At 40.3% G+C, this 25,593-nt stretch overlaps 1 protein-coding gene and 1 long non-coding RNA gene across 2 annotated transcripts in view; one reads left to right on the top strand and one right to left on the bottom strand.

The window, feature by feature from the left end:
* LOC309509533 (NACHT, LRR and PYD domains-containing protein 3-like) overlaps positions 1–25,593 on the bottom strand; it is a 643,973-nt gene that overhangs the window by 532,377 nt on the left and 86,003 nt on the right. The window lies entirely within an intron of this gene.
* Positions 17,118–17,491, top strand: LOC309509600. Its single transcript, XR_014209919.1, has 3 exons — positions 17,118–17,174; positions 17,258–17,325; positions 17,423–17,491. It is a non-coding gene; the product is annotated as an uncharacterized lncRNA (long non-coding RNA).

The raw sequence follows: 25,593 nt of genomic DNA, 5'->3' as shown, positions 1-25,593 counted from the left end.
ACTCCCGGAGCGCCACCTCTCTAAATATTTGAGCTGACATCAGCCCAATCCGCATTCCCTGAAGAGGACATCTTCGCGGGAAAACCTCACTCTCGTTGACTAACTGGCCGGTTCCGGCGACGGGGATGACGCGGTCCTTTTAGCGTTCCCTAGGCTAGCGCTCACGCGGCTTTGCCTCTGTCCATCCTCCTGGAAGTTTGTGAGCGAGCGGCCGTTCGTCTCAACATTGTGTGGCCAGCTCCACAGAGCGCCACCGACCAGGATAGGAATATTTATGACGGGTAAGCGCTGAGACCACCGCCCAGTCTGAGGAAACAACTCTTAAAACTGGAGCGTCCCGCTAGACTGTTAACACGGTCTCACGGGCCTTGATGTGTTACGATTACGTGTTGAGGCTTTCAATTTATGCCTTCCTAGGAAGGCGGCCCCGGACGCAAGCGGCCTGCCTGTTGTTCGACCGTTGGGAGTATCGAGCCCGCGTTCACGGGCCACGAGGACGTTTAGTGGACGTTGTGTGTGTGTACCCCCCCCCCAAGCGGGGCTGTCGTGAGGAAAAGTACGTAGCAGTGTTACCACACTGCACGCACTTGGTTCCCCTCACCCAGTTATTAAAGGCTTCGGCCCCAGTGTTTCCCAACACAAAACACACACATTACTAAACAACACATTTAACAAACGAATCAAATGAATTCGTGCAGATTTATATATCTGCCAACATAGAGAGCAAATCTCTCTGATCCCATGCATGTCGCCCTGAGTCCGTCCACAAGAGGGCTCCATTGCCTCACAAATCAACTAGCTGGGCTCACACAGCTCAGTTGCGGCTGCCCAGCCATGTGTTTTTAGTGGACGTTGTGTGTGGAAGGCTTCGGCCCCTGTGTTCCCCAACACAAAACACACACATAACTAAATAACACTTTAAAACAAACGAATTAAATAAATCCGTTACAGAGAGAGTATCTCTCTCCGGGGATATAATTTTTCTGCCTGCAGTGTGTTTTTAGTGGACGTTGTGTGTGGAAGGCTTCGGCCCCTGTGTTCCCCAACACAAAACACACACATAACTAAATAACACTTTAAAACATACAAATTAAATAAATCCGTTACAGAGAGAATTTCTCTCTCCGCGGATATTATTTTTCTGCCTGCACTTAAGACTGCCCAGTTCATGTGTTCAGGAGATATGTGTGTTTTCCGCCCACTTTCAGGCCTTGTGAGGGAAAGTTTAGCACAGTGGACACCACACTATGTTCCCCTCACTCTGTCAATAAAGGCTCCGGCCCCAGTGTTTGCCCAACACAAAACACACAAAGTTACGAATCAAATGAATTCGTTTTGGAGAGAAGACCTCTCTCCGCAGAGAAAACTTCTCACTGCAGAGGGAGGAAATCCCTCCGAACCCCTGCATGTCGCCTCTAGTGTGCCCACTAGATGGCGCCTTTGAATCACGAATGAACCAGCTGGGCCCATACACCCCCGCTCCGGCCCGAGCGGGGGCGCTCTCGAGTCACGAAGTGGCTTGGCAAGCCATTTCAGCGCCCGAGTGGGTTTTGCGTACCGTAACCTAGGGTTACAGGCTGCAGTTTGCAATAAAACCTCCACTTTTCAACGGCGTTCTCTCTTCTCACACAGAAGAAAATGCCTCACACATTCTGAAAGAAGAAATTTCCTCCCTCCTAAACAAGGGAGCGATTCAGATGGTGCCACCCAATCTTATAAACCATGGTTTTTATTCCTGGTATTTTTATGTTTCCAAAAGGCGTGGTGCCCCCCGCCCTATATGGACCTTCGAATGTTGAACAAACATTTGAGGAAATACAATTTCAGAATGTGACACAAGGCTCTCTAGTGCCATAAAGCAGAACGACTGGTTCACATCAGTCGATCTGAAAGATGCTTTCTTTCACATAAGTATCTACCCTCCACACAGGAAATATCTTCGTCTCGCCTACCAAGGCATTTGTTACGAATTCACAGTTCTTCCGTTCGGGCGAAATTTGAGTCCCCGAACTTTCTGTCTGTGTGCGGAGGCGGGCGTGGCGCCCCTGAGACTATCAGGGCTGAGAATTCTGAATTACATATACGATTGGTTCATCATAGCCAAATCGAAGGAGAAGGTGTCGCTGGACACCGGCCGGGTGCTCGCGTACATCACATCCCTCGTGTTCAAGGTGAATGCGAGCAAAAACAATCTGACTCCCAGTCAGAATGTCTTTTTCCTGGGCTTGGAATTGAACTCAGTCTCCTTGCGAGCGCGTCTCTCTCAAGAGCGCGTTCGCTCTCTGATGAACTGTCTGTCTCAGTTCAGAGAAGGGGCGAGAGTACAATATCGCACATGCCTCAGGCTGCAGGGTCTCATGGCTTCATCTATCCAAGTTGTGCCGTTGGGTCTCCTGAGAATGAGAGCGTTCACGAAATGGGTTTTGTCACTACATTTCAGCCCGATTCGCGATCTCTGCCGCTCGGTAACAGTGACGCGCGCCTGCTCGGCGGCCCTGCGCCATTGGGAGAGCGAGAACTTTACGCTCGGGGAACCCCCTTGGGACGGTTACGATGCGGAAAGTTGTGACGACAGATGCGTCCTTAACAGGCTGGGGAACCACCCGGGAAGGCAGAATGGTGAACGGTCTGTGGCTGAGCAGACTACGTTCAGCGCACATTAACTATTTAGAGCTTTTACCATTTGGAAAGCTCTGAATCATTTTCTGCCTCGCCTGCAGGGACATCCCGTTCTAGTACGGTGCGATAATACCACGGCAGTGGCTTATATCAACCGTCAGGGCGGCATGCGCTCGTCGAAACTCCACGCTCTAGCTTACAGGCTGTTGGTGTGGAGCAGACGGGTTTTTCTGTCATTACGCGTGACTCATGTTCGAGCATTCTGAACAGAGGCGCGGATCTGCTATCGAGGGGAAACCCAATCTAAGGGGATTGGCGTCTTCACCCGCAGATAGTGGAGATGTTATGGATGAGATTTAGACAGGCAGCCGTAGATCTTTTCGCCTCGCGCGAAAACCACCATTGTCCTATGTTCTTCTCGACTAAAGGACGTGGACACGCCCCTCAGGGCAGACGCACTGGCCCACCCATGGCCCAAAGTGCTGCTGTATGCTTTTCCTCCCCTGTGCCTGATATTTTCACACTGGCCAGGGTGAGAGAGCACGGCCTGTCTCTCATTCTGATAGCACCCAGGTGGCTCAAAGCCCTGTGGCTGGCAGAGATAATCCCTCTGTTGTGCCATGGCGCCTCCCCCATCGCACGGACATACTGTCCCAAGCCAACGGGGAGATTTACCACCCTCACCCGGACAGGGTGACTCTCTGGGCCTGGCCTTTGAGAGGACGAACCTAAATGCACTGTGGCTCCCGCCGCGTGTAATCGCCACCACTCAGAATGCCAGGGCCGTTTCCACACGATCCCTATATGGCTGGAAGTGGCAAGTGTTCGAAGGGTGGTGTGATGGGCGTGGTCTCACATCTTATCAGTGCTCGGTGCCTGATATTTTGTGTTTCCTGCAAGACCTCATGGAAAGAGGCAGGTCCTTTTCCACCATTAAGGTCTACCTGGCTGCGTTTTCAGCCTGTCATGTGGGTTTTGAGGGCTCCACCGTCAGGCAGCACCCTCTAACCCGCAGTTTTATGAAGGGTGCACGCCGCTCTTTGCCGGTCATCAGGAGATCTGTTCCAGGGTAGGACCTCTCCATGGTGCTGGAAGCGCGGTCTCTTTATCCTTTTGAGCCTCTGGGAAGTATTTCCCTTAAGCTGCTGTCCCTCAAGACAGCTTTGCTCTCGGCCTTGGCATCTGCTAAACGGGTCAGTGAGCTACATGCACTCTTGGTTCAACCCTCGTGCGCCAAATTCTCCTTAAGTGGAGATAAGGTTTCCCTTGAGCCTAACCCGGCCTTCATGCCGAAATGCTTCCCTGTGTTCACTTCGGAGGTTTTGGAGCTATCCGCTTTTCACCCTCCACCCTTTGCCTCCTCGGAGGATCAGGGGCTGAATGCTCTGTGTCCCGGTCGCGCTCTGCAAGCATGTATGACCAGGACCAGTGCTTTCCGCAAGAGCGACCAGCTCTTTGTTTCAAGGGCTCCCCCGCACAAGGGGAGTCCCATTTCAAAGCAATGCCTCTCACATTGGCTTGTGGACGCTATACTATGGCTTATGAAGCAAAGGGAGTGCAGCCCCCAGGGGGCATCAGAGCTCATTCTACAAGGGGCTTAGCCGCCTCCTGGGCTTTGTTCAGGGGAGTGCCACTGCAAGACATCTGCTCCACGGCCAGCTGGGCCTCTCCTCATACCTTTGAGCGTTACTACCGGTTGGATGTCACCAGAACCTCGGTGGCACATTCGGTCCTATGGGTAGGGTCCTCTTAGCCCTTTCCCACAGCCCCGTTGGGTTAACCAACGAAGAGTGAATGGGCCGGCTGGCCATGTTCATTCCTGTCACCAAGCATTCGCATTCCTTCTTGGGTTTAGCTATGTGCATTGGTGGTGCGGGGGTCATTATCATGTATGGGTCTCATGCATGTTTCATGCCCTGCTTGTCCACAGCAGTTTAGCGTGGCGTCACCCTTGCAGGGTCATGTTTGTGGGACGTGTCAGGCACCGCCTCTCTGAGGTGACCGTCCTTCTCTGGCCTTCAGAACCTCACTGTGAGTGTATTGGGCAATCGGGGAGCTGTCCATGTCTCTCCCATAGGTGGATCTCGAAACGAGATGATGAAAGAGAACAATAGGTTACTGTCGTAACCCCGGTTCTCTGAAACATCGAGTGGAGAGATCCACCAGCTTCGCCCCGCTTGCCGCACGAGAAGCGAATATACTTACTGAGGAATAGCAGCGCGCCTGACAGCTATATGCCTTGGGTAAGGGGGTGTGGCCTTACCTGGCATTGGCTGCGCGCTTCTGTCTGTCTAGCCAGACTTGGTGCAATTGGATGCTTCTGCAGAGGTCAGGTACGGATGCCCTTCCCATAGGTGGATCTCTCCACTCGATGTTTCAGAGAACCGGGGTTACGACAGTAACCTATTGTTTTCCAAGATGGCTCCTGCCTGTAATGTACTGTCTTTATAAAGTATCTTCTTATTAAACTGTCTGTACACTTACAAAGTTCACAATGTTTTGGTTTACATGTAGGGATCCTCATTATGCTACCGTGTTAGTGTGAGGCTATTTTGAGCCTTGTTAGTGGTATTAACTAGTGATTTACTTTTACTTATTCTATGCCCCATATACTAGCGTTATAAGCTAATCTGTTTTTAGAGATAAAACTCTTTACATTCGATTATCATGAAAACGCATCCCAGAGAACGTTCGACTCGGTAACCATGGGCGTCGGAACCATTGTATATGGGTGGGACAGGACCCACCCACTTTTTAAGATCAATGATATTATACCCACTCACTTTTACCATCTCTAATTCAGCGCATTTGTCTGTTCGCTTTTCAGAGCGCCGTCAGTCAAATCCATTCCACTTGAGGAATTAAAATAAATTTTTTTTTTAATTAAAATTAATAAATTAAACTCCATTTCCACTGAATCACTACATTATATTTCTCAACGAGCCGCAACTGACGAAAGTAACCGCCCGTTGTACCTTTCCAGTCAAATATTGCATTGCAAACATCAATAACAGCTTTAAGTTGTCATTGCTGGCAAATTACCGTATTAGGGGGATAATCCACGGATAGCTGTGCATTTAATGCACGACGTGGAGGCAAAGAACCGCCCGACGTGAAGTGGAGTTTAGTTTACTTGTATTTACTCCAGTAACAGTTTTCTGGGGGAGGACCCACCCACTTTTTTTCTTCTTCCGACGCCAATGTCGGTAACCATGTGTTAATTACCCCAGGTTCATTTTTCACCGGAATAGGTCAAACAAGTCCGGTTAAACCGGTTTACACAAAACAGTACATTCAGTTAAACGAAAGCTAAACATTATTTATTGTTGTTGAATGCATTTACTTTAACATATAATGGTTCAAGTTATAATGGTTTTCTTTGAATCAGTCTGATTAAGGTCAACAGCACTATCCATGCTATTTTGTAATGGCTCAAAGTTCACTACTGAATTAATTTATAGCATGCCACTTAAACAGAAACTTAAACAATTGTTCCCAACGTGTTTTGGAGAAAAACATTTATTTCATAATGTGATTTTCCCCCCACTTTCAATTATTTTACTTCAATGAAAGGTTAGATTTGTGCACATTTTTTAAATAAAATATCAAAAGGATTAAAAATGCAGATTTATTTTTTACAGCCATATTTGCTCATATTTACCAAGGGGGCAAACACTTTTTCACACCACTGTATATATATGTATACAGTGAGGAAAATAAGTATTTGAACACCCTGCTATTTTGCAAGTTCTCCCACTTAGAAATCATGGAGGGGTCTGAAATTGTCATCGTAGGTGCATGTCCACTGTGAGAGACATGAAAATCCAGAAATCACAATGTATGATTTTTTAACTATTTATTTGTGTGATACAGCTGCAAATAAGTATTTGAACACCTGAGAAAATCAATGTTAATATTTGGTACAGTAGCCTTTGTTTGCAATTACAGAGGTCAAACGTTTCCTGTAGTTTTTCACCAGGTTTGCACACACTGCAGGAGGGATTTTGGCCCACTCCTCCACACAGATCTTCTCTAGATCAGTCAGGTTTCTGGGCTGTCGCTGAGAAACACGGAGTTTGAGCTCCCTCCAAAGATTCTCTATTGGGTTTAGGTCTGGAGACTGGCTAGGCCACGCCAGAACCTTGATATGCTTCTTACAGAGCCACTCCTTGGTTGTCCTGGCTGTGTGCTTCGGGTCATTGTCATGTTGGAAGACCCAGCCTCGACCCATCTTCAATGCTCTAACTGAGGGAAGGAGGTTGTTCCCCAAAATCTCGCAATACATGGCCCCGGTCATCCTCTCCTTAATACAGTGCAGTCGCCCTGTCCCATGTGCAGAAAAACACCCCCAAAGCATGATGCTACCACCCCCATGCTTCACAGTAGGGATGGTGTTCTTGGGATGGTACTCATCATTCTTCTTCCTCCAAACACGGTTCGTGGAATTATGACCAAAAAGTTCTATTTTGGTCTCATCTGACTACATGACTTTCTCCCATGACTCCTCTGGATCATCCAAATGGTCATTGGCAAACTTAAGACGGGCCTTGACATGTGCTGGTTTAAGCAGGGGAACCTTCCGTGCCATGCATGATTTCAAACCATGACGTCTTAGTGTATTACCAACAGTAACCTTGGAAACGGTGGTCCCAGCTCTTTTCAGGTCATTGACCAGCTCCTCCCATGTAGTTCTGGGCTGATTTCTCACCTTTCTTAGGATCATTGAGACCCCACGAGGTGAGATCTTGCATGGAGCCCCAGTCCGAGGGAGATTTTCTAATGATTGCTCCAACAGTGGACCTTTTTTCAACAAGCTGCTTGGCAATTTCCCCGTAGCCCTTTCCAGCCTTGTGGAGGTGTACAATTTTGTCCCTAGTGTCTTTGGACAGCTCTTTGGTCTTGGCCATGTTAGTAGTTGGATTCTTACTGATTGTATGGGGTGGACAGGTGTTTTCATGCAGCTATCGACCTCAAACAGGTGCATCTAATTTAGGATAATAAATGGAGTAGAGGTGGACATTTTAAAGGCAGACTAACAGGTATTTGAGGGTCAGAATTCTAGCTGATAGACAGGTGTTCAAATACTTATTTGCAGCTGTATCACACAAATAAATAGTTAAAAAATCATATATTGTGATTTCTGGATTTTTATTTTTTTTGATTATGTCTCTCACAGTGGACATGCACCTACGATGACAATTTCAGACCCCTCCATGATTTCCAAGTGGGAGAACTTGCAAAATAGCAGGGTGTTCAAATACTTATTTTCCTCACTGTATATATATATATATATATATATATATATATATATATATATATATATATATATATATATATATATATATATATATATATGCGCTTGACTTGGGTCTCTTATTTCATTTGCATATAAACAAGCTGAAATCTAAATGCACAGAGAGAAATATGGGGTTACAAAAAGAGGAAGAATCATTAAAGTAGGCTTAATGAAATTTGTTTCTTAGCTAGTTTTATGACTAGCCAATAAAAACATTAAAATTTACTCCTGAGATGATAAAGTATGTCTGTCTATCTAGCTAGCTATCATGCCTCTATTTTGTTCAACCCAATAGACAACACTACAATTAGTGTACAAGTAAAAATATTTATTTTATTACTACACACATTCCAAATACTTTTGGTCTTGGTAAGTTTACCATAACTTTGTAAGAAGAATTCTGTCAGAAAGTTGAACATGTATGTACTGCTGCTCATACATTTGAAACCGCTGAATGCTTTCAACTATTTGCATGCAAGTAAATTGTTCGAAATGTTTTGATCATGACACACCCTCCACAGACAAACATGTTTTCAGATGATGCATACATACTATTTTCCCCTAATTTGAATAAACTTTAAGGTGTAAAAGGTCAATCAAAATCTTGAACAACAACAAACAGAACTAGTTCTGTTGAGATAATAATGTTGATCATTACATTAAGTTAATGTTGCATGTAATGTAAACTCAAATGTCTCTGTTAACTTATTTTCTAAAAAAAATAAGTTGAAGTAACTTAAAATTTTCTTGTTAACTTCGAAATTGGGCAGTAGATTTATTTGCATATGCTTTGCATAAGACTGAATAAGGAGAATAAATGTTGAAATTAAGTGTTATTTTATGTGCTTTTAGGTAAAGGAAAATGCCTGTTAGTGTTAAATGCTGTTATGTTCGACATTTAAAATAGTTTCTGTTATGTTGAGTTTCTGTTTTTGTATGTTTACCATTGTGCTGAAGAGTCGATACTTGCAGGTAAATGACTATATGAGCAATTACTGTGCTAATGCCAGTGGCAGATATCTTACTTGTTCATTTAATTTACACGCTTAATAAGTTGCATTAACTTAAATTAGCTTATGCTAGCTGCTGATTTTAACTGAAAAAGATCCAATTAATTAGTTCCAGGGCCACAACTCCATTTGTGTGAGTAACTAAATAGGAGTAGCTAAAAATGATCAAGTTCTTCTAACTCAGTTTAGTTTAGATTTAACAATTTCATTAGAGCCATGACTAAAAAAAGGTTGATGCAAACAGTTGTGTTATTTTATTAGAATTGTTGTTGAACCAACATAATTTTTTAGTGTACAAATATTACTCCATCAGGAGTGTCCCATACTGAACAAATATTAATATTCACACTGGCTGTTTGAAAGGTTTTTTTGTTATTAAATTATCATGACGTGATGCCTTCCAAAATTTTAACCATCCCTCAATATTAATCATCTGCAAAACAGCACTGTAGTGCACATAATATGCATAACACATACTGTGCTGCTCTCTAGAGGCACATATTGCAAAGAACAGTTGGCTATCTACTACGTTAACATGAACCCTATAAGGTGATTAAGGCAGTAGCTTACTGTTGAAGCTCGTGAAAAAAAGACTGTAATTATATTAAGTGGGTTAACTTTGTTTTAAAAAGTGGGTGGGACAGGTGTATGTGAGGGGGGTTACAGTGCTAAATCATAAATCAGATGTATGTACAATAGCATTACGATGTCCAGTAATCGATAAATCGTACATTGGGTTTAATTTGGCGTTTAATGAGATCTAATATGTTGTTAGTGGCAAGAATTTTCACGTGAATAAATACATAGATCCGACTGTTGTACTTTATGGTCCAGGACCAGTGGTATAACTTTTGCCAAGCGTGTCAGAGGTTCTGGGTTCTATTCCGCAAAAAATATTTTCCTCATCAAAATCTATTATGTTTATCAGTGGTTGTATATCAAGCAGGGACACGTTTGTGTGCATTTTGTTTTAAAAGTGGTGGGGACAACCCCCCCCCCCCCCCCGCAAACTCAGCCTATGATTATATTAATGTAATAATGCTCATATTTAAAGTAACCATATTTGCAGTCAAGTCACACTTAAAACATCTAACGTTAGTTTACCACTTGGAAAATGATAGGCCCTATCATTTTCCAAGTGGACACTGGTTTTGATGAGTGTCTGTTTCAGGAGATGATCACACGGAGGTTGCTGTTTATATCGGGGTTTTTTTACCAGGTATGTATTCTTACATTTTTAAGACAGAATTAGGAATTGAATTTAACACAACTTTGTTAGTGTTGGTATAAAACAATTCCAAGTAAGGGCTTTTGAGTTCGTTTTTCTCAATCGAGTTGGTACATTTCAAACTCAGGTAACAGCTCTCAAAACAGTAAACACAGCAAACTAAACACACTCTTATGTTGGTGAAACAGTTAAGTATTCACTGCACAATGAAACACAGCATTTTATTCTAGTAATGCATTTATTAAAATTCAATATTAACATCAAAACTAAAAGTGTGTTCTCTGTTCATTTGATAACAAATTCAGCTGAAGATACACAAAGAAATAAATGAAAATACATGTTTTTCATTAAGTACTTTAATGAGGAGTTCAGGTGTATTACAATGAGTTGTCACCCCACAAAAAAAATTATGCAAATAAGTACGTAGGTAAATAAATAAAATTTACTGCATTCATTGAATCAATTAATTTATTGATAATGCCTCTCAATTACATCTGGCCAGAGAAATTCATCAACATCACAGCAAATATTTTCACGAGTCATGCATCGTGGGAAAAAATGCCTTGAATGCTGTATCCATCCTTGACATGCTTGTGCCCCAATATCTCCACTGGCCTCTTCCATCGCTTGAAGACTTACTTGGTTGTAAGGGTTGTGATCATGTACCTTTCATCTCCAAGAGGAGAATAATTCCTCAATTGGATTCAAGAAAGGAGAATATGGTGGAAGGAACACCATCCTGAAATGTGGGTGTGGGTGATTCTCAAACCATTCTCGCACTAGTGCTGAATGGTGGAATTGGACATTGTCCCAAACAACTACAAAATTCCGCACCATTTGCTCCTGATCACCCTGCGGAAAGAGGATTTCATTGAGGAGGTTAAAAAAAAATGTAGGAGCCTTGCCATGTTGTATGGTCCCAAGACAGCATTGTGTGCCACAACACCAGTTGTAGAAGTTGTGGCACAGAGAGTGATGTTGCCCCCTCGTTGTCCAGGGACATTGACTATAGCACGATGGCCAATCACATTTCTCCCTCTTATCCTTTTTTTTTGTGAAGATTGAAGCCTGCTTCATCAATATATAGGTACTCATAATGAGTTGCACTGCTATCCAACTCCAAGATTCTCTAGAGTAAAAAGAACACAAGGTACAATACAGTAAGTTAGTGTTTTACAGTAATGGCATTGATTGCAGTCAATACTACTGTGAAACTGTTGCTGAAGTTTGAGTTCACACTTTGAAGCAGCAGTATACATAGATATGCTTAAATCTCTTCACTTACAGTAGCATGGAATAGTTTATGGACACATACTTAAAATTCAGGAAATATATATCTTTGTGTTGACAGTAAAAGTGCAGTAATTGGGTTGCACTTGAACAAACTGGAATTGCAACTCCTTCACTCTAACGGAGTTCCTCTCAAAGGGCACTTTGTATACTTGTTTCATTCGGATTGCATTTCTCCTTAGAACACGATCAATTGTGGAGAGACTGCATTGGTGGATATTGTGGAACAATTGATTGTCCTGTGTTATTCTTTGCTGAATTTCTTTGAGGTGGAGGGTGTTGTTCTGGACCACCATGTCAACAATGGCATGCTCTTGTTCAATTGAAAGGAGTCTTGTTAGTCCACCTGAATGTTCTCTAACTTCAAATCTGAAAAATATTTGGACAAGCAGAAACATTTACTGTAGAAATCTAGACCTGTGTCAAACAAGACTACATGGACTCTCATTGTAGAAGTAGAATGATATAGTTACTTACCGGTTTTCCCTCTGAAATGTGCGGATAATTGAAGCCACTGTGGATCTGTTTATATTGGACTGAACTCTCTTCCCAGCTTCTCTCAGTGAGAGACCATGATTTATGATATGGTCAATAAGTGTTGCTCCGATTTCATTTGAAACAAGTGTGTACCCTATCCTTCTACCTCTCCTCCCTCCTCTTACAGCTTGCCCTCCTCTTACACCTTGCGCTCCTCTTCCTCTCTGTCCATCTCTTCTTATATTTTCTACTCTTTCTCTTTCCACTATACCATTGCCCTCCAATCTATCCATCTCTTTCTCCCTCTACTTCCTACATCTCTTCCTACATCCTCAGCTCTTCTTTCTCTTTCTCCTACATCCTCAGCTCTTCTTTCTCTTTCTCCTATATCCTCAGCTCTTCTTTCTCTTCCTCCTACATCCTCAGCTCTTCTTTCTCTTTCTCCTACATCCTCAGCTCTTCTTTCTCTTTCTCCTACATCCTCAGCTCTTCTTTCTCTTTCTCCTACATCCTCAGCTCTTCTTTCTCTTCCTCCTACATCCTCAGCTCTTCTTTCTCTTTCTCCTACATCCTCAGCTCTTCTTTCTCTTTCTCCTATATCCTCAGCTCTTCTTTCTCTTTCTCTTTCTCCTACATCCTCAGCTCTTCTTTCTCTTTCTCCTACATCTTCAGCTCTTCTTTCTCTTTCTCCTACATCCTCAGCTCTTCTTTCTCTTTCTCTTTCTCCTACATCCTCAGCTCTTCTTTCTCTTTCTCTTTCTCCTACATCCTCAGCTCTTCTTTCTCTTTCTCCTACATCCTCAGCTCTTCTTTCTCTTGCTGCTTCATCCTTAGCTCTTCTTTCTCTTTCTCTTTCTCCTACATCCTCAGCTCTTCTTTCTCTTTCTCCTACATCCTCAGCTCTTCTTTCTCTTTCTCTTTCTCCTACATCCTCAGCTCTTCTTTCTCTTTCTCCTACATCCTCAGCTCTTCTTTCTCTTTCTCCTACATCCTCAGCTCTTCTTTCTCTTTCTCCTACATCCTCAGCTCTTCTTTCTCTTTCTCCTACATCCTCAGCTCTTCTTTCTCTTGCTGCTTCATCCTTAGCTCTTCTTTCTCTTTCTCTTTCTCCTACATCCTCAGCTCTTCTTTCTCTTTCTCCAACATCCTCAGCTCTTCTTTCTCTTTCTCTTTCTCCTACATCCTCAGCTCTTCTTTCTCTTGCTGCTTCATCCTTAGCTCTTCTTTCTCTTTCTCCTACATCCTCAGCTCTTCTTTCTCTTTCTCCTACATCCTCAGCTCTTCTTTCTCTTTCTCTTTCTCCTACATCTTCAGCTCTTCTTTCTCTTTCTCCTACATCCTCAGCTCTTCTTTCTCTTTCTCTTTCTCCTACATCCTCAGCTCTTCTTTCTCTTGCTGCTTCATCCTTAGCTCTTCTTTCTCTTTCTCCTACATCCTCAGCTCTTCTTTCTCTTTCTCCTACATCCTCAGCTCTTCTTTCTCTTTCTCCTACATCCTCAGCTCTTCTTTCTTTCTCCTACATCCTCAGCTCTTCTTTCTCTTTCTCCTACATCTTCAGCTCTTCTTTCTCTTTCTCCTACATCTTCAGCTCTTCTTTCTCTTTCTCCTACATCTTCAGCTCTTCTTGCTCCTTCTACATCTTCAGCTCTTCTTGCTCTTTCTCCATCTCCTCTTCCTCTTCTTCTCCCTCTACCCTGTCCACCACCTCTCACTCTTACACCTCTTCCTTTTCCACTGCTCATTCTTCTTCTTCTTATTTTTATTTTCTCCTCATTCGTCTTCTTTGTTGTTTTTCTCTTCCCCTTTTGTAGTTGTTGTAATTAAGACAGCTGTGTGAACAATTAGGAAATTGGCTTTTACTAACTCATCAGATATGAGTTTTAGGATTTTGAGGATGAGGATTTTTTTATCATTGGATTTGTATTTTTTAGGGCTGGGGGAATTAACGCGTTAATCTTTGCGATTAATTTGAAATGTTTAACGCGTAAAAAAAAAATAATGCAATTGACGCAGCACTTTTTTTTTTTGCCTCGTTTTAATGATTTCCTGTTGCGTCTGCTATTAAAAAGGCCGAAATATGCCGTCCCGCCCCTCCATGTTCGGCGGTCAGGTTTCATGAGCGGGCAGCTTTCATGAGCGGGTCTTTTCCGCTCGGTATGTGCGTCGCGCTCTGTGCTCCGCGCGCACGCGCGCGTGAGTGTGTGTGTGTGTGTGTCGGTCGGTCGGCGCGCTCTGTGGTAGGCGCGCTCTGTGCTCCGCGCGCGCGTGCGTGCGTGTGTGTGTGTGTGTGTGTGTGTGTGTATGTGTGTGTGTGTCGGCTCGCTCTGTCGTTAATGGCCCAGCAGCGGCGAGCTCTCCGTTCCGTGTGTGTGTGTGTGTGTGTGTGTGTGTGTGTCGGCGGCTCTGTCGTTAACGGCCCAAAGGCTTCAATCATGTACTAAGCACTGGAAAAGTAAAGTCCACTCAAGTAACGTGAAATTTCTCTGTTGACTTCTGTTTGCTGAGCTGGTATAGCCATGCTGGGCAACAATGGTAAAATGACCTGCTCTGATCACATGCTCTGGTAATAATAGCTTTGTAGGACTATATTTTGTTTTAATAATTAATAAAATAATAATAATAATAATAATCTGTTAAATTGATTATGTTGATTGATTATTGAAAAAGAATAATATATTGATATATTGATGTTTAATATTTTAATATAGGGCTATTTTCTGTTCCCTTTTTTTCCTGTGTTGTTTAATTAGGTGATTCTAAGTTTAAATATTGATGATTACAAGCTTGGGGGAAGCGCAATTAATTGCAATTAATTACAGAAATTGTGCAATTAATTAGTTAATTTTTTTTAATCGATTCCCAGCCCTAGTATTTTTATAAGAGCCTTTGTTATTGATTATTATGGATCTATAGGCTGACGTTGTCATACTCAGATTCTAGTCAGAATACTTCCCGACCTCAAATGTTGTGGGCAGGGCTAAGTTCGGCTGGCATCCAGGCTAATGGATCTACTGATTTTAATGATTTTTTTTACATTTATAATCAGATTTTGCATTAATGATCCATTTACAGTTTTTTTCAGTTGCTTACACACTAAAATTAAAACTTTCCCACAATTAGCAAAACATTACACTCACGGAGCAAAACACCGGCCTAGATTTGCACGATTGTAAACACATGGTCCGCTTCACACTTTTTGCAAAACATTACACACAGTGATTTGCAAAACAATAAACACACTTGTATACATTTGACAATAGTTGTTTTTGGAAACAATTGTGGACCATGTAATAAACCACGGACTAATACTGAGGGAGGTTACAGTTTTTTTCAATTGCTTAAGCACAATTTTGAAAACAGGGCTCGGTTTTTCACACCCCTTCACACAATTAGCACAACACTACACCAAAGTAGCACAACACCTCAGATCATTTGCAAAATGGAACACTTTCGTCAAAACTATACAATGTCTTATAAAACCTTATTTTGTTGTCATAACATAAACAACCATCATAATGGTCTAATTCTGTTTGAATCAGTTACACACTCCTGTGCTCAACTTAAAACACTTTTAGCATTTACACAGAGAGAGTGTAAAAATATATTCACCAACACCACATGATGTTTTGCAAAAAGTGTGAAGCTGACCATGTGCTTACAATCGTGCAAATCTCGGCCGGAGGTTTGCTCCGTGACTGTAAGGTTTTGCTAATTGTGGGAAAGTTTTAATTTTAGTGTGTAAGCAATTGAAAAAAAACTGTAACTTCAGGAGGGATTCTTCCCTTCGACACTTCCTTACAGCAAGTCACTCCAACTCTAGTGGGCCGACGATCTGAAAGAGAGACAGAGATTGGAATCTCCAAAGCACTTATACTGTACTGTATACAGTATGTGTGAAAACAAGACGATCTTGATCTTGATAAGGGCTCCATCAAAGAAAACTGTGCTATAGCTAAATGCAATCTGTTATGGATTCACCATCAGCAGAGAACCTTCTCCCTACTCTTGATTGGCGGGACCCCCGTAGAGAGGGTGAGAGGCTTCAAATATGTTGAAATAAACATCTCTGAGAACTTGACCTGATCTGTACATGTACAAGCCAAGTTCCCAGGTGAATAAAGCCAGACAACAACTGTACCATCTACGACAGCTGAGGAAATTCAGGGTCTCTCAAGCAATCCTGAAAACTTTCTATTCAGCAACAATAGAAAGCGTACAAACTCAATGTATTTCAGTGTGTTATGGGAACTGCACTAATCAGGACTGTAAAGCTCTGCAGAGAGTATATAGGGCACTTAGCTGAGTACATCACAGGGTCTGCTCTCCCCTTTCTGCATGACATCTATCTCAAATCATGCAGAAATACAGCTGTCACAGTTTTTCTTGATTGCTTAAATACTTTAACCAGGCTTTAGAACTAAAATTTCAAAACCATAACGCCATTTATCAAAAAGCACACCCATTTCCCGAAACTATAAACACGATTCCCCTGTTTTGACACATGAGTCAGATTTGTTGAACTGTCACTATAAACTCTACACACAAATCCCTTCATTTCTCATTGCCTACACCATGTTGTCATTTAGAAAGCATTAGTATTCAATATCAGATGTAGATGGGAGTGGAGGAAGAGGTGAAGGAAGAGGATGAGGAAGGTGAAGGGCAAGGGCAAGGAGACAAGACACTCTAGTTGCCCATGTCTTTGTCCATGGTATGACTATGAGGGAGGCTGGGATACGAGTAAGGCCAAATTTGAGTCGTTTCACCGTCGCCTCAATCATAAGAACCTTCCGGGAGAAAAACAGGTACAGGAGATTTACTTCAGACTGCTCTGTAACTTTTGAGAGCTGTACTATGTGCTGTTACAACACATACATGTACTGTCGCTGTTGCACTATACTGTAATAAAAAGAAATGCATCAAATTGCCTCACATATAGATAGAGATAGAGCAACCACAAGCAACATAACTTACCAGTTTTGGAAATGTTGTTTTAAATGTATTGCACCAGTGTGTAAGACTATGTTAGTGTGTGTGATGTCTGAGGGCAAAGTTTGGTTTTTCAGCAAGAGTGAATGGTTTTGAGTGTAGAGCTTCATTTTGACCTGAAAATAAGATGTTTGGGGAATTGGGTGAGATGTTATAGATTTGTGTTTACTGTTTTGAGAATATGTGTTTAAGCAATCGAGCAAAACTGTAAACTGATTGGATACAAGCATCAGAATGCTCTGAGTCCGTGTGTGGATGCTATAGTGTAAGCTCTCTCTACACACATTTCACAGTTTTATATGCCTGATATTGTGTTCATTTCAGTGGTACTGTATATCTGTCCTGCAGATTCTACACAGAGAAAGACAAGTACTGCTCTGATCCAACAGCGCGCTGGATTCAATTCAGACTGAAAGGTACGAGCCTATATTAATATGACATCTTAATATGATGCTTGTGTATTGATAAAAAATAAAATTAAAAAAACGTATAACATGATCATCTTTCCTTCAGGTCTGAAGGAGATTGAGGACTGAGCCAATGGAGGCCTAAAGATGCCGCAAATCTATCTATATCAATTTATTCAAATAGAATATATATGTTTATTTAGGCAAAAAAGGTCCCATTAGACCCCTTTAGCTTATGTGAAAGTTAAAAGAAGTTTCACTTAATTGCTTTGTTTTATCTCCTTTAAATTTGAAATGCACTTTTGGTGGAAAAATGACACTGCTTACTTACATCCAGCCTTTTCTCTGTAACAGTTTGTACTGTATTTAATCATATTTAAGCTAGATCATTAAAGAAATATGTGACCCTGGATCACAAAACCACTCACAAGTCGCACGGGTATAAATTTGTGGCAATAGCCAACAACACATATGGGTCAAAATTATGGATTTTTCTTTTATACCAAAAATCATCAGGATATTAAGTAAAGATCATGTTCCATGAAGATATTTTGTAAATTTCCTACCGTAAATATATAAAACATTTATTTTGTTTCGATTTTTTGCACCCTCAGATTCCAGATTTTCAAATAGCTGTATCTCAGACAAATATTGTCCTATTGTCCTTTTTGTCCCAATTTTAAAAAAAAATTGACCCATGTGACTGGTTTTGTGGTCCAGGTTCACATATAAATCCTCGTGTTATTAAGAATCAGAATTACTTTCTCTCTTCTTCTCTCTTATAATGATACTATTGCTTCCGAGTCCTTTTTGAGGTTAAAAAAAAAGAGCCAGTCCCCATTGACTGTAATTGAATGGGAAAAAAGATAACAGAATACTAATATTTTGCAGATTATAAGAGAATTTTCGTTTTTGGGTGAAACATTTGTATGTAGTATACTAATTAATTGTGTTACAGTAATAGAAAGTTCGCCCTCTAGTGGAGAACAGCACCTAATGCACAGAGTAGGTTATGCAATTTATCAGCCAAAAAACTCTCAACCAGTGTTTATTTGGCTTAGCAAATAAACAAATGAAACATGTTATGGGATAGATTCACAAGCAAAGGCATAAACAGAAATAAACATTTTTTTTTTTTTTTACTTTGCATAGGCTACTGTACGCACACATCCCCAAACAAGACGTTAAAAAACAAAAAGGGTAATATTGGGAAGTTATATAGAATCCGTGTATCATTCGTTCAGTCGTTTTTTGAATTAATATTGAATATAGAAAAATGAGAGTGCCGGAGAGCACGCCAAATACGCATTAAACTTTACCCCCTCAAATGTAAGTGTGAACTCATGAAAAGAGTTTTACTTCTTTGTTTGTATATGCACTTCTTTAGAAATGTTGCTATTTGCTTTTTTTTAACTGTTTGTAATCTCATCAAAAATTACAAATAGAAAACACATTGATAATAAATGTATCCATCAAGCCAATGTTGTTTAAAGTTTAGTCAGAAATTGGTGCTTTAGGATGCCACATAATCACAACAAGATCATTTGTTTTAACATATTCAGTGCAAATTCAATAACTTGTTAATGTGAGTGCAAAACATGTTACTGTAAGTGTATAAAGAATTTTGAAATTATGATTTAACAAATATTATTCAGTGGTGTATAAATAACTTCCGTCAGTGTCCATTCCTCACGTCTCATCATAAAATGACCTAACTTTATTTCACCCTGGAAAGCAAAAAGAATGAGAATGTGATCAGCTTAAAGATAACTGAATCAAAATCAGAGTCAGAATGAGCTTTATTCGCCAAGTGTGCGCAAACACACAAGGAATTTGTTTTATTTTTTTCAGGAGCTCTTACATACATATTTATGACAAGTATTTTACCATTCCATAGTCAAAAATATGTCAAATTAGAGTATTTGCAGTTCTATGTTTGCTTATCAAATATAATTTCACTTACTCGCTTAAAAACTGTCTTAGGATCATTTTCTCTGTCTCTCTCTCTCTCTCTCTCTCTCTCTTTGTGGTTTGTAGCCGTACAATAAACATAACATCACAGTCACGGTGTTAACACAGGAAACTGCAGTAGAGGATGATGTCAATTACAATTGAATGTCACCTCAGGATGTCAGTTTACATTTAGAACTTGTAGATTGACAGTTCAGGCCAGTTTAATAAACGGATTGGAATCCTACCTTCACCTACAGTAGCCTACCTTACCTGTTTGAACTAATGGCCACTAGATGGCACTGTTTTAAATGTATTGTTTTCTTTTCACCAGAATAACTATTCTACAGAGCCTATGGAAGCTTGTTTCCTCCACAGAATAAAAAATAAAAAAGGTAATTGTGACTTTTTATCTCGCAATTCTGTTTTTTCATCTCTATTTTTTATTTTTATAGAATTGCGTGATATTAAGTCGCAATTGCAAGTTTTAAAGTCAGAATTTTGTGATATAGTCGCAATTGTGTGTTATAAAGTCAGAATTGCGTGACACTGACATAAAGTCGTAATTGCATGTTATAAAGTCAGAATTGTGAGATATAACTTGCAATTGGACTTTATAACTCACAATTGTGACTTTATACACTGTAAAATCCACCATTGGTTTAGTTAACTTTCCTTAATGTCTTAACTTAATTGTAAAAATCTAGTAATCTGTACTATTCACATACTAAGCTTTGTTTACTAAGAAAACCCAAGTTCAGATTAATTGATTAGTTTGAGTGTGGTTTTTGAGGCAGGGAAAATCTTAATGGACTTTTCACTTAATGGACTCTGTTTGCATTCACTCATTTCCCAAAGTCATCTTGAATGATGAAATTTGAATACAACTGATACATTTAGTCACCTTCCTAAAATAATTGCCCAAGTCATTTTTGCAGGTTTCTCAGAAAACACAAAAAATTGAACCTAACTTCAGAGGCCGAGTAGATTTTCGTTCTTCTTGATGCAACTGCCATCTTGAAAAGCTTGTAAAATTGCCTAAGTCTCATTGTCTTTTGACTTAGGCAAAATAAAACAGCCTAAGTCAAACTCTTGACATAGGCCATTATACTACAGGGGTAGAATTGCATGATCTGTTCAACTGAGGATGTGGGTGATTTTACCAGAGGTGGCCAGCATCATGAGAAGATGACTTATGAAAAAAAAAAAAAAAAAAATTCATTTTTGTCAAAAAATGACTTAGGCAATTATTTTAGGAGGGTGACTATTTGAGAGAACATCACATAAGCTGACTTCATAAATTGATGTTGATTTTCCTAAAATGTTTTTAGTCACCTTTATGGCAATTAGTGATCCCTTTGGTTGGACACTTGGAACTTTAATTATCTTCCCATTGATGCAGTGATTGCAACAAGAAATCAGTTATTTGGTTTCAAATGAAGAGAAGTTATGTATGTATGTATATGTATGAAGTATAACATATTTCATGTCAATTAATGATCTTTTGTAATTTTGTTGCTAACACTTATGTCCTACACATCTTGTGAAACTTTTAATTGTGTTGATATAATCCCTCTATATTTGTGACAATCTTGCAATTGATCATACTTGAGTCACACAGACTTCAACATTCAGCATGCAAAACACAACAATGGTAACAATTATATTTTATTTAAAGTAAATTATCAAGCACTCTCTACAGTTCTTGTTTAATTACTAGAACTCTTGTGTAAGTGAACTATACTAACTAAGCATTTGTCAGTACCACATACTATTCCTATTTCACTTTACTTTTTTTTTTTTTTAAGGCAATAGGTTTGCATGCTTTTTTTTAAGTAAGTCCAACTAATTAGATTTTACAGTGTATCACGTCTGAGAAAAGATTTCAGAATTGCGAGAAGCGAGATATAGGCTAGCCTAAACTCGCAATTGCGAGAAAAAAAGTCAGAATTGCGAGTTTATATCTCTCAATTTTGAGTTTTTCCACACAGGGCTCTGGTTAAGATTCTGGCCCATAAACATATTCAAGCTTCAGAAATCAAAATCAGTTGTCACTTTATGATAACACTGTGATGTTCATCACTTGTAAGTTGCTTTGGATAAAAGCATGTGTTAAATGATTAAATGCAAATGATCACATTGATCCAGATCATGATTGTGATTGCCAAGTCAAGTGATTTCCATCAAAACATTTGGTCATGAAATCACAATTATTCATCTCGTTACAGTGTTTTAGTGCTTGTCACTGAAGGATCATCGGTGAAAGTTCATCCAGGAGGACACGCAACTCGATTGAAAGCATCAAAACCCACCGATTCGCTTGTTGTGATTCGCAGAGTTTTGACGAGTTTCATAGACTTGATTTTGTTTCTTATACAAAAGCAGCACCCCCACCCTAATAAGTAAATACATAAAGGCCAGCCTACAAATTGTCAATATTTATGTATTTGAAATCGGTGCGAGGCCCTGTGTGAACTTGAAATGCGAGGCCCTGCTCTTTGATGTGGATGCTCAATTGCGCATGAATAACAGTCACACGGACGTAGCTGTTCTAGTTCTATTGCACGCATAATCTCGCTGCAATACGTTTTTATCAAGTAGAATAATACAGCATAATCATGCACATAGTCTCAGCTATGACTTTTTGCTATTTATTTCAAAGGGAAAAAAAATCAACTGTGCAACGAGTCCTGTACATAAAGTCAGCTCTAGAATTTGTCCGAATAGCCTACATAAATAGATCCGCCTACTTAACTAACGTATATCTTAATGGTCCAGTGGTAGAACTTTGAAGGTGGCCTTCTGAAGATATGCTGACCTAACATATAACATATACTAACTTACTAACCAACATTATAGCAGAGAATGAAGTTTCACTCTTAGTTAGTAAGTTAGTGTATAATGGTTGCCCTTATTGGCAAATGACTTGAGTTTAATCACCAGTAAGGTTTACAGTTAATAACTCCAGTCAGTTTTGTGTGCTGATAAACTCAAAACAAACATATTTATTACACGGATTAATGCATTTGTAGGAGCCACAGCAGATTATTCATACCTGTGTTCGCCAGTAGAGGGCGGTGTGCGCTGTGTAGTGAAAGCGGGTGTGCGAGACAGGCGTGCAGATCAGGTCCCCTGTCTTTATCAGTCAGTAATAAAACATTTAAGCGTTCATTAGCCTATTATTCCACATCTCACTTAAATAGAATCTATGTAGCACTACTTTCTTCTTATTTAATAGGCAACTCTAAACCACTTCTACACTCATCATCTTCTTCACATTCACTAAATAAACTTAACTAGACCTCACAACATTGACCATGAGGATCCTTTCTTTTTTAGCTCCAGTCTTCTTCTATACACAATTTGTGTGTGTGTGTGTATAGTTTCAAATAGGACCTACATGTTTACCCCAAACTCTGTTAGCAATAAACACCTTTTTATATTTCTTCAACAAATAAAATAAAACGGGCACTGTTGTTTGTTCCATGACTAAAAGCAAATTGTTCTCCCACCACATCCCATTCATTAGGGTAGACTGTGTACAGTTGAGACACTTTTTGAGTTTTGATTTTTCACACAAAAATACATACTGAAAAGAATTGAATTTTCACATGAAATGCCACATGACATTACATTAGCTTGTAGACTAATATATTATCAATCAAATATATTATCAATCAATAATACCCATAAGTAGTTTATATTTTCCACAATTAGCGAATAAAAATAAGGTGCTTTTTGTGTCAACTCTGTCTCAACTGTACCAATGTACGGGACAGTTGAGACAGTACTATGGTACAGTTGAGACACCCATTTCTAATGAGGGAAATGAAGAAAATAACAATTGGGCAACATGTCTGTTTGTTCATCCTTTCTAAATTCATTAATTTGATGTAAATTAGCACCGTTAAAATGTATAAAACATGAACAAGATATTTAACAAACAGATATCATTTTACCACCTTGTCTATTTGACAACTTGCTAGGTTATCTTTAACATGCATGTTAGAAAAATATATTCATTAATAATATACAGTAACTGTATTACAGTTTAAATATAATAAATATGAAATTGTATTTTTAATTGCGTCCTATGCTGGCCAATTATGACGTTTAACCTGTTATCATAACACTGAACAAATAAACAGCGTGTTTTGTAATATAACTCTATTGGGGTACGGTGTCTCAACTATCCCCCGCTGGCCACTTCGCACATTTCTCTAGATTTTGCATTGAGCTTGCATGACTCAATACCATGAAATATGCCAATTTTTAGGGCACAGAATAACGTTTGTAATGGTACCAGTTACGTTTAACAGTCACAGAAGGATAATAGGTTATTCATAGTTGAGTGCGCAAAAAACGATGCAAGCCTTACCTTAGAAAAAAAACTTTTGCAGATATCTTCTGATCGGAGACGCGTCCAGTCTTCAGATTTTGCAGGATAAAAGAGGACACTAATACGCATGTGCACAGCAAAAATCACAACTTGTGCATGCTGCGCGCGCAAGTTATTTAAGGTGTCTCAACTGTACACAGTCTACCCTATAATATTTTCTATTTATATAGGTTTCTTGAAGGAAAACATAATTCATTATATCTAAGTATTCTAAACCTATCCTCTGTCCATGTATTTAACAAACCTATTCTCAAACACTCCATTACTCCATGAACTCACAGAGGATAGAGACCGAAAATAACCAATAGTGTAAAATTAAGTGTAATTTAATCATTATACTTTTTTTATACAACTGATGCTTTATTGCATACTTTCTTTTGAAATTGTCTTTAGCCAAAATAATGTTTTGTTTGTTTGTTTAAAAAAGCATTACTTGCATTTAAAAGTGTAATTCGGCAATTTCTCTCAAAGAAATCCTGTCGTCTGAATGAATTCTGGGGAAGGTAAGGCCATGAAGGATCCATTGCTGCTTCCCAATTCAGAGGCTGCATCCGACTGAGTCACCGTGGCACGACGAAGGCTGATCCAATTCTAAGCCTCCTTCACATGCAGCCTCCAAAAGTGTCCTTCGTTTCCTGTGAAATGAAGAATACAACAGATGGATCATTCGCTGCCTTGCCTCGTTGTGGAACTGTTGTATTTTATTTTCTGTAACAAAGATTCATAGGCCTATGTATGCATTGACATTAACTAATAGGGCCTTATTCTAAAGTGTGACCAATATTTGAAATGTACCAATGAATGTAAAGTATAAAAAGTTCAGAAATGTATATCCACTTGGTACACTTGCAAGAGTAGGAAGTTGAAGACAGATCAATTAGGGAATAATAAGGTAACATGATGCATGATGTTGTGTACCTCCACAGCTCAATAGATGGGTTTCCGTTTCTCGAATTACCCATTATCCTCTGCGGCGCGCCGCCATGTTGTGTGTCAAAACTGTCAGTAAGCCACTGGGAGACACGGCTCATTCACTGTGCTACATTAATAGAAAGCCAGTTAATATAAAGTATTTTTGACTCTTTTGTGTTGAGATAACGATGACAAATTCCTCCAAACCTGGCGACAAGGTGAAGGTTATTTACAGGGACACATTAGACGATGTTTGCAAGGCAAGATATGATGAGAAATTGAGTTATATCGATGGAAAGGATCCTTACACAATGTCGAAAGAGGACTGGTTATGTAGGCTAATCCTGCGGCGTACCCCGATATTCAGGAAATGGACATTGCCAAGTATCTCATCCACACCGTTAGTGCGTGACGAATTAAGAGGAAGAAAGTCTCTGGAAGCATACAATTATTTTGTTAGAATGTGCGAGTTAAAATTGTATGTGGTCGCATTTGTGCGAGTGCATGGTCATGTACTACTCAGTTAAATTCACGCATGAATTCTCCTGCATTGAACTTGTTTTAGCGCCCGCCAAAGTCTTATTTGATCGGTGAGTAATGTAGATGAACTGGGCGCATGTTTAACTGAAAGAACGAGCAGAGAGAGAGAGAGAGCCGGTCGCGCGCGCACTCCCTCTCTCTTCGGAGCCAGGCGAAAGTGTAAACAAGACTTCACCGTCTCCAAACTAAGCGCTGTCTTGCTCTCTCTCCCTCATGGAAAAGTTAGTCTGGAGCCCTGCATTGACGGTTCACATCGCTGTAGCCAGGCGGCTGATATCTGCACAGCCCTTATTATACGGTACATTTAGACTCAGTGTCAAGACAACACCATCTGGGTAAAAAAACAACAACACAACGCTCCGAACTAATTTAGTGTAGGAGAGAGATGGAGAGCAGAGGCACGGAGCGATGTGCTCCAGGTGTAGCCTCTGCCTCTGCCTCTGGCTCGACCAGCTGATGTGGCCACAGAGAAAGTG

This window comes from Leuciscus leuciscus (assembly GCF_965113295.1).
Source record: "Leuciscus leuciscus genome assembly, chromosome: 11".
In the NCBI taxonomy this organism is placed as follows: domain Eukaryota; kingdom Metazoa; phylum Chordata; class Actinopteri; order Cypriniformes; family Leuciscidae; genus Leuciscus; species Leuciscus leuciscus.
The sequence above is the reverse complement of the archived record's forward strand: the minus strand, read 5'-3'. Positions and strand labels throughout refer to the sequence as shown.